The sequence below is a fragment of the Rhinolophus sinicus genome, linkage group LG07 (assembly GCF_036562045.2).
Source record: "Rhinolophus sinicus isolate RSC01 linkage group LG07, ASM3656204v1, whole genome shotgun sequence".
In the NCBI taxonomy this organism is placed as follows: domain Eukaryota; kingdom Metazoa; phylum Chordata; class Mammalia; order Chiroptera; family Rhinolophidae; genus Rhinolophus; species Rhinolophus sinicus.
This window is the reverse complement of record NC_133757.1, coordinates 110,146,651-110,160,089: the sequence shown is the minus strand read 5'-3', so window position 1 is coordinate 110,160,089 and position 13,439 is coordinate 110,146,651. Positions and strand designations below refer to the sequence as shown.

The 13,439-nt window shown below is 38.2% G+C and overlaps 1 pseudogene; it reads right to left on the bottom strand.

The window, feature by feature from the left end:
• Positions 1–404: 404 nt before the first annotated feature.
• LOC109446893 (small ribosomal subunit protein uS12) lies at positions 405–887 on the bottom strand (annotated as a pseudogene).
• Positions 888–13,439: the final 12,552 nt, after the last annotated feature.

The following is a 13,439-nucleotide window of genomic DNA, read 5'->3' as shown; positions in this document are numbered from 1 at the left end:
CTTTATTAGCAGTTGAAAAGTTGTTATTTGAGAGAAACAATCAAAGGAACATATTAGCTTCTATTTCTCTAACTCTGTCCTCTATACCTGAGGAAAATTATGTTCCCAGGAAGCAATCTCTCTGGATTATGTCATCTGGACTTCCCCCAGAAATAGCTTTTTTAAGATATAATAACTTAGTCTTTTAACTTTTTTTTCCTCTTTCAACTTTTATAGAAGTTTGCTTTAAGAAGAACATTTTTTGGGTCATTTGCAAAACCTAAAATTAGGATATAATTCAGTTTGCACCCTAATGTCCCTTAGGAAAGATTTATTTTGGTAATTAGTGAAAGGAAATTTCTCTCTCTAATATACCTTTGGGGGTATATGAAAGTTCATTACTACCATGTGTGCATCATCAAAACTTATGATCTTGGTCTTTTCTTCTTGCCTAAGGCCAAGAGAGAGACGTCGGTTATTCTGACAACCTTAAAGTGGACTCCAGGAATGTCACCAGTAGCATGACCTTTGCAACCAAATCCAGCCACCAGAACTTCATTGTTTTCTTCTACCAAGTCCAAGCAACCATCCTTGGGTAAGAAAGCTGTGAGCTTCTTGCTGTTTTTGATCAGCTGGACCCTGACACACTTCCTAATGGCAGAATTTGGCTGTTTGGCTTCAACCCTGAATTTTTTTCCAGCAAAATTCCCTTTCCACATGAAGTGGTCTTCATGGGCTTTCTTGTATTGCTTATCATGCCACTTTTGGTCTTGTTGGTGGCTGTGGAGCTTCCTGGCAGCACAAAGACCTTGAGGCTCGCCTATCCTGCTGGTGGTGCTGCAGGCCCAAGACTCTTTTTTAACATTGTGGTAAAACACACATAACATAAAATTTACCACCTTAACCATTGTTTTCAGTGTGAAGTTCAGTGGCGTTAAGTATATTCACATTGATTTACAACCGATCTCTAGAACCTTTCATCTTATAAAACTGGAACTCTATACCCATTGTGATGGTTAATTTTATGTCAACTTGTCCAGGCCACAGATATTTGGTCAAACTTTATTCTGGATGTTTCTGTGAGAGTGTTTTTGGATGAGATTTACATTTAAATTGGTAGATTTTTGATTAAAGCAGATAGTCCTCAGTAATGGGAGTGGGAATCATCCAATCAGTTGATGGCCTGAATAGAATAAAAGATTGACCTGTCCCAAGTAAAAGAGAATTATGTCAGCAGACAGCCTTCAGCACTGTCTCTTCCCTGGGTTACCAGCCATGCAGCATTTGGACTTGCCAGCCTCCATAATCACATGAGCCAATTCCTTCAAATAAATCTCTCTCTATGTATCTAAATATCTTACTAGTTCTGTTTCTCTAAAGAACCCTGATTAATACACCCATTAAACAACAACTTCTCTCATGACCCTCTCTCAGCACCTGGCAACCACCATTCTACTTTTCTGTTTCTATGAATTTGACTCTTCATATAAGTGAAATCATACAGTATTTGTCTGTTAATGACTGGCTTATTTCGCTTATCATAATATCCTCAAGATGCATCCATGTTTTATAGCACGTGCCAGAATTTTCTTCCTTTTTAAGACTGAATAATATTCCATTGTGTGTATATACCACATTTTGTTTGTCCATTCATCTGTCAGTGGTCACTTTGGTTTCCACTTTTTGGCTATTGTGAATAATGCTGCTATGAACCTGGGCATACAAAAATCTCTTTAAGACTCTGCTTTCAATTCTTTTGGATGTGTGTGTGTGTGTGTGTGTGTGTGTGTGTGTGTATATATTTTTTTTTAGAAGTGGAATTGCTGGATCACATGGTAATTCTATTTTTAATTTTTTGAGGAACCATCATATTGTTTTCCATAGTGGCTATACCATTCTACATTTCCACCATCAGTGTGCAAGGGTTCCAATTTCTCCACAACCTTTGCAACCGCTTGGTATTTCTAGCAGTAACAATTTTGCAGGAAACCAAAATAATCTTCTATAAAGGTCATTTTTGTTATGGCATAGTATGTTACGTGTATGTGTAGAGGGAATGATGATACAGACTCGATCCTGGAAAATATGTTAAGTTTGATACATACATAATTTAGGGTGAATCTATTAGGTTGGTGCAAAAGTAATTCTGGTTTTTGCAATTATTTTTAACCTTTTAAACCGCAATTACTTTTGCACCAAACTAATACATGATATCAAAATAATTATTTAGAAGTGAAAAATGCTGTCAAGTAGTTATTTTGCCCTGTAGTAGTAAATGATTGGAGTGGCAGGTTTTATTGTTTAGAATTTACGTACAAGCAACCTTAGCCAAGGTATTTTTCTGCATAAAATGTACATAGATCATTATAATTGTCACCAAGTCATTTTGAGAGGTAAGCATTTTAAAGTTCTGAGAGAGTTTAAACTGTAAAACAGAAGGTGCAAACTGGCAGACTACAGGCCAGATCAGGCCTATAGACTTATTTGATTTGGCCCGCACATTTGTTGGCCTACATAGCATTTTTTAAAAATTTGAGTTAGTTGACAACTTTTTTAACGGAGAGATTTCATGCAAAAATCTTGATTTCTAGCTTGTTGGGAAAAACTAGCTGACCTGGCAAGATTGGGCCTACATTCCCACATGGCAACAGTTGGCTGGAGCTGAGTAGCAGCTGCCCTTTCAGCCTGAGCTCGTATTATCCAGTTCTCCACAGTCCCACCCACCCTGAGACTGGAGAGCTTGTGGACACCCAGGCAGCAGACTTCTCGGATTTGCCAGGAACCACTTAAAACTTCCCATCATGTCTAGTGGGATGTAAGGCCCATGGTGGGCTCTCTTGTTTGCTTGATTGTTTACTGTTTCTGATTCTTCATGTGCTAAAATCATTCCGGATCCTTTTTTTTTTTTACTTTCTTGGTGGCAAAGGAGACAGTAGGATTATGGCCTTAAATAAATGAAATACAAAAGGAAAAGAATTTAGACAACACAGAGATAGAGGAACACCTTAAAAGAAAAAAATAATGCGAATGTAATTTTTTACTAAGTAATTTAGCCTTGAACCTCTTTTTCCTATGTGAGGAAAACTGAAGACAACAGCACCCAAGAAATGTTTCAAGCTAAGCTGTCTGTTTAATACGAGACAGGAACAGGGGCAAAAGGTTAGTCAGCCGTCTTACAGTGGTAGAATTCTTGAGTTAACATAGATAGAAATAGATATAGAAAATGAGGACCATATGGTTGGCTAGATCAGAACGTGTGTGTGTTTATTTGGAAGGCCACCCACTGAGAAAAATATTCAACTTATTGTGTCTCAACATATTAACAACTCCCTTTTAATTACTTAAGCACTTAGAGAAGTTCTTTTCCACTTTAGATGATAGCAAATAAAAAATGTGTTAAAGAAAAATGCAAACAACTTCTCTCTCTCTTTCGGTGATTGTGTTGACTAAGAGAAACATGAAAGTCTTCTTGAAGATGTGCCTTAATCTCCAACCCAAAACATAGTTTCAAGAAAACAGTCATTTAAACCCATACTTGCAGCATATTTGCTATTATCCCACTGGCAAAAGTAAGTCATGTGGCCAAGCCCAGACTCTTCCTGGAAAGGGACTGTCTGAGGCCATGGATTTAGTGAGGTGTGCTTTGGAGACCGAGGAACTGTTCTGGAATGGGTAAATAGAATCTGGGTCAGCGTCTGTTCTAGAAAAATAGTGTAATTGATCCTTATTAAAATTAAGTTTTAATATTTTATTCTTTCTATTAAAAATCATGCTTATTTAAAAAATGCAAGAAATATAGAAATCCCCAAGAAGAAAGAGAGAAATCACCCAAAGCCTACAACCTAAAAGAAAAATCCTCAAAATTTGGTGCACACAATTCCAGAAACCTTTCCATATATGTGCCTGCATATGTACCTTTTCACTTAGAAATGGTTCTGACCCACTTAGAAGTATCTCCAGAAATGCTGGAGGACAGCAGCCTGGACTGAACTTGAATCATCCTCCACTTTCCCGGGTCAGTTTTAGATACTTTTAATTCTTTAAACTGTATGTCTGCTGGCAAGTGTGCCTTGACTCACCAGAGTTGGAGAACCTAAGAGAGGTTCAAGAGAAGGGGAAGAGGCAATTTATATCCAGTGAAAAAATCAGCAAGAAAGGAAGAGAAGAGACAAGAAGGGAGGAACAACAAAAACTGTCCAGGATGGAGAGGAGAGAGCAAAGTGTGATACAATGGTAGAGATTTTGTGTGCAGGTGGGGCTGTCTTATCTACCAGGCTCAATGCTGATGGCCCACAATACTTTTAGGGGCCCATGAAAATGTTGTAATTCCTTTAACATCAGAAGAAAAATAAATGAACTCCTAGGTCAAGAAAAATTTTTTAATTTATATTATTAATATGCTTATCATTATAACAACACAGTCATAAAATATTAGGTTGGTGCAAAAGTAATTGCGGTTTTTGCAATTTTTAACCTTTTAAACCTCAATTACTTTTGCACCAACCGAATACAAGTTTTAATATATTTTTATGGAGGAAAGGGTCCATGAAGAGAAAACTGCCTAGGGCTCACAAAAATCACAACATGGCCCTGGATCCAGTGGCACGTCCCAATTATTCAAACGTACTAAATACGAGTATATATGTGCCATGCATTCTGGGATTTTTGCCCCCTATGATATTAATATCCCAGTTTTACAAATGAGGTCTCTGAAACCTGAAAAGAAGTTGGGAGAGTGAAAGTGGTGGAGTTAACTGCCCTAACAGTCCTCTTCAGTGCTCTTTGCATAAAATGTGCCGTGGGAGACAGCAGATATGAGGTAGAGACCAATATAGGGAAGAACATAATAGAAATTAAAAGTATGGAAGGCTTTATAATTGGCCGATTATTTCCTTAGGCACCACACTTTCTTCCTGAGACACTTACGTGCCAGAAAAACGACTTAAACAGCTCAAGACAGCAGGAGGGAAAGTAAGGAGACAGTACTGGGAGCCCAGCTGAAGACAGCTTCATTGGCAACCTACAGAAAGGGAGAAAATATTTGTAAATCATATATCTGATAAGGGGTTAATATCCAAAAAACATAAGGAACTCATACAATTCAATAGCAAGAAAAACAATTCAGTTAAAAAATGGGCATTTGAACAGACATTTTTCCAAAGAAGACATACAGGTGGCCAACAGGTACATGAAAAGATGCTCCACATCATTAATCATCAGGGAAATGCAAATCAAAACCACAATGAGATGTCATCTTACATCAGTTAGAATAGCTATCGTCAAAAAGACAAGGGATAACAAGTGTTGGTGAGGATGTGGAGAAAAGGGAACCATGTGCACTGTTGGTGGGAATATAAATTGGTGCAGCAATTATAGAAAACAATATGGAGGTTCCTCAAAATATTAAAAATAGAACTACCTTATGATCCAGCAATTCCATTTCTGAGTATTTACCTGAAAGAAACAAAAACACTAACTTGAAAAGATATATGCACCCCCATGTTCATAACAGCATTGTTTGTAATAGCAAGATGGAGCAACCTACGTGTCCGTCGATGGATGAATGGATAAAGTAATTGTGGTATATATGTACAATGGAATACTATTCAGCCATAAAAAAGAAGGAAATCCTGCTTTTTGTGACAACATGGGTGAATCTCAAGGACATTTTGCTGAGAGAAATGAATAGAGAGAGAAAGAGAAAGAGAGAGAGAGAGAGAGAGAGATAAACACCGTAAGATCCCACTTATATGTGGAATCTAAACCCCCTCCAAAAAGCCCCTAAACCAGGCTCATAGATACAGAGAACAGGTTTGTAGTTGCTTGAGTGGGTGGGGGGTAGGAAGAGGTGAAATGGGTGAAAAGAGACAAAAGGTACAAACTCTCACGTAAAATAAGTCATGGGAATATAATGTGCAGCATGGCGACTATAGTTAATAGCTGTATTGCATATTTGAAAGTTGCTAAGAGAATAGATCTTAAAAGTTCTCATAAGAAAAAAAATTCTGTAACTACGTATAGTGACAGGTGTTAACTAGACTAATTGTGGTGATCAGTTTGCCACATATACAGATATTGAATCATATTATACACCTGAAACTAATATAAATTATGCCAATTATACCTCAATAAAATAAGTAAGAAATTTTAGAAAAGACAAAAACAAGAGACAGCTTCATCAAGTGGGTTATTATTAGATGTTTCACTTTTCTTTGTTCTATAAAGATAAACAAGACACTAGAAAAATGAGGTCAGTTTAGGTCCTTGGCAGAAAGTTAAAGCCTTTTAAAGAAATTAAGTAAAATTGCTTGCTGCTGAGTTGTTACTATATATATATATATATATATATATATATATATATATATATATATATAAAGGAAAGCTGCAATAAAATTCAGTAATGGGTTAAGGTTCTTAATTGATAAATGTGTTTTCTAAAAAACAAAATTTTTCACATAAAGATTACTTTTTTTATAAAACATATACACATGTATATGTATGTGTGTGTTGTATATGTGTGTAAGTGTATGTATATGTGTGTATATATACAAATATGTATTGCCTCTTTTGTTACCCTGTTTCCCCGAAAATAAGACCTAGCCAGACCATCAGCTCTAATGTGTCTTTTAGAGCAAAAATTTAATATAATACAACTTAATGTAATTGTATTATATTAAAATAAGACCGGGTCTTATATTAATTTTTGCTCCAAAAGACGCATTAGATGGTCCGACTAGGGCTTATTTTCGGGGAAACACGGTATATTATCTATAAATTAATTTTACTCTGAACTTGAACTTGTGGTTTGATAGGTAGTGCCAAATGAGTCATTCAAACAAAAACAGACATGATCTCATGAACATTATTTTAAAAGTTTACTCTGTTATTCAGAAGTCTTTATGTTTCTAGAAACAGCAGTCTGCCTCCCAAACGGCCAACTGAGGCAAAGGAGAACCCTTGCAAAGGTGTGAAGAGAGGATAGTGCCTCTGGGAGTCAAGGGCGGGTAATCACACGTCAGAAAGTCACGATGCTTGAATATAAGACAAAGACCGTCCCAAAGTCTAACTCTCAATGTAAATTATCAGATAATATATTAAAAATTAATTTGGACTAGAATTGCCCCATGATTCACTTGATGTAGACCTAAGAAAGCAAGAACATGAATTAGCTTACAATGAACACAGCAGCATGTCTCCTTGCTAGATGCAGGGGAGAATAATGTACAGGAAAAGGTGACGTAATGATTGTCTCACTTTCATTATTCTCTCCCAAATGAATAACCTTCCACACCAAGGATGAGCTCACTCACTATTAATGGAATAACATCTGGTTAGCGAGGGCCCCCAGCTAAACATGCTGTTGGTTTGGGACTATATTTAACCAGCAGAAACCCAATCATTGTTGCATGTATCACATATGCAGTCCAGTTACATTGTGAAAAAAATTTTAAGGGGTAAGGAAATACTCCTAAAAGTATTTTAACATACGAGGTTTTTCCTTATGAAGCAAGGCATTAACCTGTTCTAAAAGAGATCGTAGGCTATTATTAGAGTGGAATATCTTACACATGTGACAGATGCCTCGTCCTCTTTGGCTGAGGCTCGGATGCTTGACATAGCTATCTAAGCTTAAATTTCAAATCACGGAGAGGAATCTCTCTCCTTCAATTTCCCTTCCCATTCTTAATTTCCAGGCAGGCCTCCCACACTGACTGGGGTGAATTTTGCAGTGTAATCTATCTAATAGATTTACTGTAAATGATGAATCACCTTGTATTTAAATCTAATGAGTAATACTATAAATCAATTTAGTTTTTAAAAATGCAGCATAGCTGAAGTCATCTGTTAAATGTGCTAATACAGAGAAATATAGATGTTCAAAACACACAGCAGTTGGTCTTAATGGTCCCAAAGCTGGAATACTCTGGAATCTGCTGTGTGCCAGAGCCTTTGGGGGCATTGCTCACTTCAAATCATGACATTTGGGAAAGAATTTCATTCCATCAGGACTTGGGAAACTTCCTCAAGTTTATGTGTCTCTCATTGTTCTCCCAGTGAAATGTAGCAACACTTTATTGGGAAGATGCTAACAAGCTATTATTATTTTTATTTAAAAGACTAATTGTGAAAACAGTGCCTAGTTACTGAAGAAATTATGGGAAATTCAGAGAGGCACAAAGAAAACACAATTTATTCTGATTCTAACCACCCAGACCTTAAACTTAAGTGTATATATGTAAGCATTTTCTCATCTTATTAACTATTCTAGAGTTTCATTTCAAATGGCCGTGTAATATTACATCATATGGCTGTGCCACAGTTTATCAAGTCAATTCCCTATTGGACACTCAGTATACTACTATTTCTTGCTGTTATATACTAAACTGTGGTAAAAATCTGTATAGCTAAATCTTTGTCCACATAGGTGATTATTTCCTTGGGATATATTTGCAGAAATAAAATTCAATCAAAGAGAAGGTATGTTTTTAAGGGCCTTGATATTGGTCAAGGATGCCTTTATGAAAGAATGGGAGATTTGTTTCCTTCTTTGCACAAGATATCCTTGAGATAAGAAATGCTGCCTCAGTCTCCCTCTGGTTCCTCACGTATAAAATAAGAGTGCTGGAACAATGGGAAAACACTGATGTTTATTCTGCTAAATGACTTTCATATGTTACCTCCTTTAGTCTGTACAATAATCGTGTGAGATAGGATAAATGACTTGCTGAAGTCCAGACTGCTTATAAATATAGGAGCCAGAACTCACGCCAGATTTGCTATCTCAAAAGTCCATGCACGAAACCACTAAGCTATCCAGTTTCTTCCAAATGTGTTTGGGGCAACTGCACAGCGGTGGTGGAGGGTGGAGCACAGAGAGCTATGGGAAAGAGTTTATACTGAGTCTAGGAGGCGTGGAAGCCGATTCTGGGGGTGGGAGGAGTTGGAGAACAGAGACACAATTGAGGCCTGCATCACTGGTGGCACTGACACCGCCTCCTCAGTTCTGAGGAGGAAAGATGTCTAACGACATGTCACCGGATTCTCCCATTCTTGAATTGGCTTTAGGCAGCTGGCACCTTAGGCCACAGCATTAAAACCCCAGCCCTCCAAGCCCAGGAACAACCCATGCCAGCGATTTCTGGATTCAAAGGAAAGAATTCAGATCCATGGCTTCGTGGGCCATACTATTCATTACCCATCTTATCCAGAGGAGGCGCGATGCCTGTTCCCTATACCACGGCTCATATCGAAATAGAAAATAAATGATTTCTTTGTCTGGAATGGTTTTGTGGAATTGGGAAAACAGCCATTTCAAAGTTCAAAATGATGTGGTTATTAATCACTTTAGAGGACAACACATCTATCCGGAGACCAGCTGTTTTCTGATGTCATTTAAATTCTTCAATCCCACATGTTCTGCTACAGGAAGGAATCTAACTCCCTTTCCATTCTTGTGCATGTGTCTTTTTATATTCAATCTGGGATTAAATTAATTCATTATGCATTATTAAGGACCGAAATGTTCTCACAGACCGATTTCCAAGGGAATAGTAACAATTATCATTGCTTGGTAGGACTTACCTGCAACAAATGGACTGGGTAGCACAATACTCTCCAGATATTAGAGATGTGAAGTTGAGAGCTTTTATTGTTCCAGAGGAAGAACCAATGAAATTTAGTGCACGAGAAAGATAGAATGCGTGAGAATCTTCCAGTTCCCGGATTTAATTCACTCTGTGTATACGAGGGTGGAATTTCTTGACATCTGGGACCAGACTCTGTTTTAGGGAAATACTCCATCAACTACTTGGGTGGAAGGTACATTCTGAGGACTTGGGTAGCTGAAGACAGTGAAAACACAGAGCTGACCTGCTCTACAACACACTCCTGGAGTTGGGGGGAAACTGAACCCACAGGGAGTGTGAAAGAGCAGCTAGTGTAGCAATACAGTGATGTGTCTTTAAAATCCTTTAAGATGCTGAATATGCAGTTATGAGTCTTATGAACTTTTTATCTCTGTGATGTAAACCCCACTTCCACTGTCCCAAATTTTGAGTAAATTCTGCTGTATACATTAATGCCTTATGTGAATGCAGGGCATGTGTGAGTAGGGGTCCTGTGGGAGTAGAGGGGCCGAGTTCCATGTTTGGGTGAATGTGTGCAGAAGAGGAAGAGTGTGCCACATGGCAAGGTCATCTGTCAATGAAACTAATCAGCGGAAGCAGCATTCAGAGCCGGAAATACCAATGAGATTGAAAGTCTGCCGGGAATTCCCAGAGATGTGGGGACGGACACTGGACTTTTACTGGAGAAATAGGGAACAGGAGTTTGAACCAATATTAGAGGCAAAGGGACTCAACTGACATCAGGGTTACATGTTAATAACTCATATTGCTTTTGAAGGATATGGTTATAGTTAAGGTATAAAATGTAGACACTGAGCTTTCTCACCTCTTAGTAACAACTAGGATCTTGGGTGAATGTCTAGAAAGTTACCGAGCTCTGTCTGGTCTAGATATTGATAAAGACCTCGCTAGATTCTACAGTTCCCAGTATTTCTTGATTTCTATGGCTCTGAAGTAGTTCTTCATAGGAGTGGATCAGAGGCTTTGTGAATTGACACACAAATCTTGTAGAAGTCATATGCCACTGTGGTATTCCCAAAGAAAACACTTGCAGCAACGCATCAGGAAGATCAAGCAGGGGGATATTAGTTGAATATGGTTCCTTGAGTCTCCCTAGTTCTTCATAGAAGATAGGCCTGGGTTAGTGGCAGTTGCGTTTTGCATGACCATCATTAGTTCTCTCAGATCAGGGGAAGCCCTACTTAGAGGTTCACAAAACTTCTCATCAATCATGCAACTTTAAAACTTTTCCATACTTTTCATAAAGTTGGAAGAAGAGAAAAAGCCTCTAGCAAACTTTATCATCTGGATAAAACTCATTTCAAGTACAATTCTTGGTATGCTACATCACCATTTTCCTTCACTGGACCATAAGTTACCCAAAAATTATTAGACACCATATATATAGATGTATTGCAGTGATGTTCCGAATACAAGCCTGTGCCATATGCAATTGGTTCAATACTTAGAAGGGTCTGGGGCCAGCAGGACTGGCCGGGGCCTCCCAGAGAGCTCTATTTAACAACTGTTTGATTAGGATGTTTAGTCAGGTTTTCTAGTGGTCCAGCCAGAAGAGTCAGCTATTTTAAATTGATACTTTAAAAGGATCTGTGTTATCATACTAGCATATTAGAAAATCTTTTCTAAAGGGTCACATTTGACTCTATGTAAACTAATGCCATGAGCCAGAGAAGGACTTTCTGATTGCATATGTAGAATTTGCTTATGTTTACAGAAGGGAAACTTTGCTATCTTCATCCCCACCCTTAGGGGAGGTAATTTGGTCTGGACAGGGTATAATCTCAGGCACATTTTATTTGCAAGAAGAGAAATTCAATTCAATTTAGTTTAAGTAAAACTCAAGTAAATTAATAGAATACTGGAATAACTCAGGACTGAGGGATGGTTCGTAGGAACTGCAGCCATGGTGAAGATCTCAGTAACTGGACCCAAGCACTCAAACACTGAATCGCAGACTCTTCTGAATATCACTTCTGCTTTCCACTGTACATTGGTTTTATTCTGTTTTACTATGGAGGGGAGGTTCTTTTTTTATGGTGGAAAACAGGGTTTTAGTCAGTTCTGAGCTTTCATCATCTATAGAGGAAAAGGGTCTTCTCTCATTCATTGTTAGGTTACAAAATCCTGGAGCAGGACTCTGACTGGCCAGGCATGAGCCATGTTCCCAACCCTTGAATGAATTCTTATGGCTGAGAATATAAAGTACCATGATTGGCTCAGGCTGGTCATCTGTCCATTTCTGAGATTAAGGGGGTAGATTCTACTATCCTAAGGAAGGGTATGGGGTCATTGTGTGCCAGGCAGCCAAACCAGCTGCTGTCTATTGCCATTCTTTCACTGTCTCTCTTACCCCTGCCGAGATGGTTAAGAGGAAAAGGCCTGCCCATGAATTCTACTTGGCCCAAAGAAAGCAAGAACTTTGAAAGCTTCTTCTTCATTTTATATAGCGATTGTTGGCCATCAAATAGGTGGTTCTGTTGCTTGGCAAGGTAGGTTTTATTTCTGAAGCATAGGTAAGCCTCTGGGAATTGTGTGAAAGTATGAAAAGAAACCAAAACTTTTTGGCACAACCTTATAAAACGCCTTTTTTTTGGTGAGTTGGTGAATATCAGGCAGATAACTTCACATTTAGAAAGTTTATCTTCTTTAATATATATTTGGAGTGTACTATTTTTGAAAAGTATTGACTCTACTAGGAAAGATATGGGGGATTTGTTTAGTCTAAAAGCTGTCCAGCAGGAAAATTGGAAGAATGATGAGGATAGATTCACAATGGATTGGTCCGGAAGTCTCAAAAGGAGAGATTGGACTTCTAAGTGCAAAGCTCACCTTGGCTGTCCTCTGAACCTCCGCATTAAAACAATGCCCTGCTATGGCTGCTGTGTCCAGGTGCAGGGCCAGGGTCAAGGGTGGGTTTATTCAGTAATAGTAAGGATTTGCATTTGGATGACTAAAGAGCTAAGCTATTCTTAGAAGGGGAAAGAAGAGGCTGGACTTCAAGTAAGGGAGCAAAGTTAGGAGCTAGAATATTTCCCAGAAAAGGACAGCTGTAAAGGACTTACAATTTTTCCTCTTGGGCTATGAGAGCTGTCACATTTGTCATCCAATTTTAAGTTTTCTCCTTCTATATTTTAAATCTCCCTAGTTTTCACCAACCCTTTAATTAAGTCTATTAGATAGACACAAGTTCTGTATTGGTGTGGTGGGAAATTAAATAAAGAGCAACAAAGAGCAGTGTGATCTTATATCCTCCTGTGGAGACCATCATCATGTCATGAGAAAAGGAATTCTACATCATCCAGGTGGGAAACAGGATGGAGAATCATAACAGAACCGAGGGCAGTGGAAAGGAGCAAGTGACTCACAGAAGCAGCTGTAAAGAGAGTGACTCAGGAACAAATGTGAGGCAAACATCCTTTTTCTGAAACATCCTAGAGGAAGGTGATCCTCAGGGGTTGAGAAGTGGGAATGGTGTGTGTGTGTGGGGGGAGGTAAAGTCTGATTTTATTCTCTGTTGTTACTCTTTCCTTCTTTTTTCCTCCCTCTCTTCCTCAATATTAAGTTAATTTCTCCTTTCAAGATGACCCAAATGTATTTTGCTTATATAAGTATCATAGAGTTCATTTTATTTCTAACATGAATTTTTATTAGTCACATGTTTGTTATCCCTACTAGGTTGCAAACACAGTGACTATCACCAGCTAACAGGGAAGGGAGAGTACCTGAGGCAGTGCTTTGCATACTGTAGGTGTTTAATAAATGCTTTTAAATTGATTTGAAAATGGTTCACTTAATTGATTTCCTTTTCTACAA